Source organism: Sapajus apella, unplaced genomic scaffold (assembly GCF_009761245.1).
Source record: "Sapajus apella isolate SASKATOON/1434 unplaced genomic scaffold, GSC_monkey_1.0 scaffold67, whole genome shotgun sequence".
Classification (NCBI taxonomy): Eukaryota; Metazoa; Chordata; class Mammalia; order Primates; family Cebidae; genus Sapajus; species Sapajus apella.
In genome coordinates, this window is record NW_022437007.1 from 9,236,655 (window position 1) to 9,242,807 (window position 6,153).

A 6,153-nucleotide genomic window follows, 5' to 3' on the forward strand; every position below is an offset into this window, starting at 1 on the left:
AACTTCATGAACAAAACACCAAAAGCATTGACAACAAAAGCCAAAATAGACAAATGGGACCTAACCAAACTCCACAGCTTCTGCACAGCAAAAGAAACAGTCATTAGAGTGAATTGGCAACCAACAGAATGGGAAAAAATTTTTGCAGTTTATCCATTTGACAAAGGGCTGATATCCAGAATTTACAAAGAACTAAAACAGATTTACAAGAAAAAAACAAATAAGCCCATTCAAAAGTGGGCAAAGGATATGAACAGATACTTTACAAAAGAAAACATGCATGAGGCCAACAAACATATGAAAAAATGCTCATCATCACTGGTCATTAGAGAAATGCAAATCAAAACTACATTGAGATACCATCTCACGCCAGTTAGAATGGCGATCATTAAAAAACCTGGAGACAACAGATGCTGGAGAAGATGTGGAGAAATAGGAACACTTTTGCACTGTTGGTGGGAGTATAAATTAGTTCAACCATTGTGGAAGACAGTGTGGCGATTCCTCAAGGACCTAGAAATAGAAATTTCATTTGACCCAGCAATCCCATTACTGGGTATATATCCAAAGGATTATAAATCGTTCTACTATAAGGACACGTGCACATGAATGTTCATTGCAGCACTGTTTACAATAGCAAAGACCTGGAACCAACCCAAATGCCCATCCATGGATGATAGACTGGACAGGGAAAATGTGGCACATATACACAGTGGAATATTATGCAGCCATCAAAAACGATGAGTTTGTGTCCTTTGTCGGGACTTGGATGAACATGGAAACCATCATTCTCAGCATACTGACAGAAGAGCAGAAGATCAAACACCACGTTCTCACTCATAGGCGGGTGTTGAACAATGAGAACATGGACACAGGGAGGGGAGCACTACACACTGGGGTCAGTTGGGGGGGAAATAGGGGAGGGACTGTGGGGGGTGGGGAACTGGGGAGAGGCAGAGATAGCAAGGGGAGAGATGCCAGATACAGGTGATGGGGAGGAAGGCAGCAAATCACACTGCCACGTGTGTACCTATGCCACAATCTTCCATGTTCTTCACATGTACCCCAAAACCTAAAATGCAATAAAATAAATGGGGGAGAAAAAAGATAAGGCACTGACTGAAAGAAAATATTTGAATATTTCATGTCTGATGAAAAACTTTTATCCAGAATAAACTGAATAAAAACAAACAAACAAAAAAAACACTAAGTACATTTTATTATCAACTACATAAAAACATTAAAATGATTTTAAAAGTTTAGGTATTGGGCCGGGCGCAGTGGCTCACGCCTGTAATCCCAGCACTTTGGGGGGCCGAGGCGGGTGGATCACAAGGTCAAGAGATCGAGACCATCCTTGTCAACATGGTGAAACCCCGTCTCTACTAAAACTACAAAAAATTGCTGGGCATGGTGGTGCGTGCCTGTAATCCCATCTACTCAGGAGGCTGAGGCAGGAGAATTGCCTGAACCCAGGAGGCGGAGGTTGCGGTGAGCCGAGATCGCGCCATTGCACTCCAGCGTGGGTGACAAGAGAGAAACTCTGTCTCAAAAAAAAAAAAAAAAAAAAGTTTAGGTATTATTGCCATGATATACAGTCTGAACCATATGAAACTGATGCTTTTGTAGGTCAGAATGGTTAAATAGCAATAATTTTATAGAATTCATATCACTACCACTAAAGTAAATACTAAATAAGGAAAACATTGTTAAAGGTAGTTCACAGTCAGAAAAAAATAAAAAATACTCAAACAGAACGATCTGTTCTTTCAAAGGGAAGGGGGAAGCAAATTCTGATGCTAGCATGATACAGTTATTTCGGTGTTCAACAAAATCTGCATACTACCCAAACTTATTAGCAGAAAACTCAAGATTTCACACCCTTACAGCAGATTGTATAATTTTCAGATCTCATCTCCCATGACTTCCCCACATACACCTAGTGATAAATCTAGAGCATAGGAACTAAGTCCTGGAATCTTCTTTAAACTTTAGGTGCTTAGCGTGACCTCTCCACCCCTCCACCTCCTCAACTCTCATTCATTCTTTAAAATACATTTCAAAAAGCACTTTCTCTGGGATCCTTTCCCTGATATCCTCAAGAAGAGCAATTTCTTCCCCTCAGTAGTTCAACAAGACTTTGTCCATATTTAAATTCTTAGCACTTATCACATTTAACTGTCCTCATTTGGTTTTTGTGCCTGATTCGCTTACTAGGCTATAATTTCTTATAGGTAAATACTGAGTGTTTCTTCTCTTTAAATCTTCTGCACCCAGTATAGATAAGGTAAATAAAAACACAATAAACACTCCTCAACAAAATTAAATCTCATTTTTTCATGACCCTTTTTCAACCAGAGTCAAAGATGAATCCAAATGCTTAGGTATCTAGCAGAGAAGTAGTACATTAATAGTACTTAGAAATATGGGAAGGAATAAATGTGGGTAGCCAATGAAGGTCAATGAATTTTGTTTCAAAGTTATGAACCATCAAATGCCATGACTTGAACTATATTTATACCCAAAGCTTTGCACACAGGCATGTCAGTAAATCAAGAACTTTTGCTGAGCACCCTCAATAAAAGTTGTTCAGGTGCGGTTACTTCTCTCGGGCACATTTAGAATTCTCATGAATCCAAAATTAAACTGACCACTCCCAAATAGTTGACCAGCATTTGTGAAATTACTTGCCTAAATGAAAAAAAAATTTAAAAAGAAGGAAAAAAAAATATGTTTTAAAAATGCCTACTACATGTCAGACACTGTGCTAGGGTATTCTACATGGTCATGCGTTTGGCTTTCTGAGAAATAGTTTTGCCAAGGCTGTCTATGCTGGAAATTGACAGAGCCAGAGTACAAACCAAGAGCTCTTTCACTGTGAAGTCTTTACTCTTTCTCATACACAGGCTGCCTTGTAATTCCCAACAGTTAGACTTTAATAACATACCTTTACTGATTCTCTTCTTTATCAGAGATAAGGCCCTATGTTTCACACTGCTGTAAATCTAGAAATACCTTTAATTATCCCTTGGATAATAAGAAAATTACATTTTTATGGTAATTATTTGTTAATTTGACTTTGATTAAAAATTGTATCTTGTTACACAGACAAAACTGCAATATTCAGAATCTGACCCATATGCCAAATTCACTAGTGTCTACAGGAAGTAAGGCATTTGTAAAGAATGAGTCTCACTAGTTCCAAATTTGCTTTATGGCTGGAGCTTGTTTAAACAGTCAAATTGGAAGAAATGCCTCTGAAGTTCATAAGATAAAATCAGTATGAAAACTAAAGACTCATAGAACAACAAGGAGGTGATGAGAGTTTTCTACATATTATTTGTTTTATTTTTTCCTAGGTATTTTTAATACGACATCAGTTTAAGAAGTTAAAAGTTCATCATCTATCTGGTAACAGAAAATCCTTTAAAATTGTGTTCTAAAATATAATATTAAGTGTTTATTTAAATTACCTGTAATAAAAGGCTATTTAGATTTGCACCAAAAACATTCATTCACTTAGCATACTGAATGTAATGACTATGTTACAGACAGTAATTGTTTGTAACAGATGTAGATTCTTAGCGTTAAAATAATGCGCAGGACAGAAAAGATCCACTTTTTCGTGAAGTTAACGTGCAGGATAAGAGGAAAATTACAAAAAAAAAAATTGAACAAATGAGGAAGTAAGATGATTTTAGATCGCAATTTGGGCTCTGAAAAAAATTAAGCAGGGTTATGAGATGGGGAATAGCAGAGAAGGAAAGTGAAGGAAAAGCTCCTCTGAGAGGGAGACACAGTGGAACCCAGATGGTAAGGCATCAGCCAGGCACAGATGGGGATGGCGGAGAACCTCGCACCTGATCACTGGGAAGCTGCGCTCAGCTGCTGGGGGGCTGGCAGCAGACATTCGGGGTGGAACTGAATCGCCTGCAGAGGCGCTACAGTCACTCAGGTGTGAATGCAGCAGAGATGGACGCTTCCCTCGCTGCGCCCTGCACAGGCGCCCGGACTGACCTCCAATGAGCATGCTGACTTGCCCCTGCTGTGACTTTTGGCAAAGCCTGAGAAATCGGGTTGGTGGAGTTCAGGGCCTCCCATCTGCCCGCATCTTCTGGACTGTCCCTCTCTCCCACAGGAGCACTCTGTCATTTGCTCCACCCACTGTTCCCCACCTCTGCATCCATATCCGCACCGCATTTCCACTCAGGAGTCTCACATGTGTCTCCTTTCCCATTCTAAATTTGCCCATTCTGTGTCTCACTTCCTGGTAGCCAGGCCCAGTGACTTTCTTGCTTATGCATAATGACATTAACTTTCCCAAGGGTATTTCTGGCTCCTGCATCTATTTGTTTGTACCTTTTATAGAATTTTAATTCCAAAGCAAATTTATAAAAGCATGCAAATAAAATCGTATGTGCAATATATTTAAATGTACAAATCTAATTTAGTATTCTGTTGAAACTGAGGTATTGGCCACAGGGTGACTGTTTACAACTGTTGCAACGCAGGTTTTCTGAGTCTTGCTGGTCTACAATGACAGAGCTCTGTGATGTCTCAATTCCTTGAGCTCTTTTGTCTATTCATACAATCCTGAAGCATGTGTTCCAATAGAACACAGTGATAACATCCAGCATTTGTTTGGTGTGAACAGTCATAGCCTATATATCTCACCTGTGTTCTCATTTGCCTAGAACAGAAGTTAGAGAAGTATTGGGTGATGACCTGCATATAAACAAACGCATACCTTCTTGTTTCAGTGGTGAAATATAATGGAGCTTTCTTTTGCCAACACAAAAGCACTCTCAAGGCTGGGAGGATGGAGGGAAAACTCCTCATTAGCTCTGACCTTCTGCAGTAGTGCATTCTTGTCATAAGCATGTGCATTGCAGTTGGTTAAAATTCTGAAACAAAATTGTGCAAAAATATTTCCATTTAGTAGGAACAAATTGTTTCAACATGTAGTTTTTCTACCTTTTTTACACTAGTTTTAGAAAAAAATATTTAAAACAGAATAATATAGATGCCATTTTTGAATTTTTTCTATCTACTCATTTCGCTTTAGATATTGGGAATGAGTCTGTTTTTAAAAACAATTCTAATCAAATAAAATTTTTCCTTCTTCCACCAAACAAAGAGAAGAAATAAATCTATAAGTTAGTATCCATTTAAATGGAAACCAAATTGTTAGCTAACTCTAGTTGCCCACATATCTTAGCCCCACGCTATTTCTTCCTTATGTCTTACTGAAGCTAGCCCCATCTCATTCTACTCTTTTTCTTCAGCTGGCAGAAGTTGCATTACGTCTCCTGCCAAAACCACCTGGTGTATAATCTTTAACCGAGGCTGCCTGTTTCTAACTGACTCACTTCACAGACGGGAAATGGAAGCCCAGAGAATTTCAAAATATTGCCTAAATGCATCTGCTAATTAGAGGTGAAAGTGGGACTAAGCCATTTAAAAATGTCATGGCCCCAACAATGCAATGATCATTCCCTTATGTTTCAAAACTTCTTCAAGAGTGGGCTCATTAAACAAAATGCATAAAAGGTAGTTTGTTAAAATAATATTATTTGTTTATAACCTTCCTGTTCCAAATGAAAAAAAAATTTTTTTAAATGTACAATATACATTCAATGGACATGAAAAAAATGCAGCTAAAAACAGAAAGATAGGGAGAACAGGAAAAAATAAAAATGCATGTAGTAAAATATTAGTAAGCCAGGAATGAGATTATTACAACATGATCTGTAAGAATCAAGACAGTTGTTAGACATGGGCCAAAATTTGGCCCCAAGTTTTCCAGCAGCCAACACAAAGAAGAAAATTACATAAGTACATAATCTACAGTCCCACTAAAATAAAAATAAAATAGTTCTCAGGAATATCACAAGTAGCCCAGGGAAAGAGAAAATCCCTTCATTCTAACATGAGACTATCTAGAATGTGAGTGAGTTGGACACTTATCTCAATTGATATGTGGGCACATCATAATTCTCAATTAATTGCTACATAGGCACATTATAATTCTCAATCAATAGATTGTGCCTAAGTATGTATTCTCATCAATAGGTTGAAAATTATGATGTGCCTAAATTGCCTAAAAAGTTTTTTTTTTTTTTTTTTTTTTTTTTTTTTTTTTTTTTTTTTTTT

At 37.8% G+C, this 6,153-nt stretch overlaps 2 long non-coding RNA genes across 2 annotated transcripts in view; one reads left to right on the top strand and one right to left on the bottom strand.

The window, feature by feature from the left end:
- Positions 1–1,443: 1,443 nt before the first annotated feature.
- Positions 1,444–6,153, top strand: part of LOC116530497 — a 9,387-nt gene continuing 4,677 nt past the window's right edge. Inside the window, exon 1 of the long non-coding RNA XR_004260031.1 lies at positions 1,444–1,485. This is a non-coding gene — a long non-coding RNA (uncharacterized LOC116530497). The remainder of the gene's footprint in view (positions 1,486–6,153) is intronic.
- LOC116530498 overlaps positions 3,320–6,153 on the bottom strand; it is a 14,616-nt gene continuing 11,782 nt past the window's right edge. The window contains exon 2 of the long non-coding RNA XR_004260032.1: positions 3,320–4,904. This is a non-coding gene — a long non-coding RNA (uncharacterized LOC116530498). The remainder of the gene's footprint in view (positions 4,905–6,153) is intronic.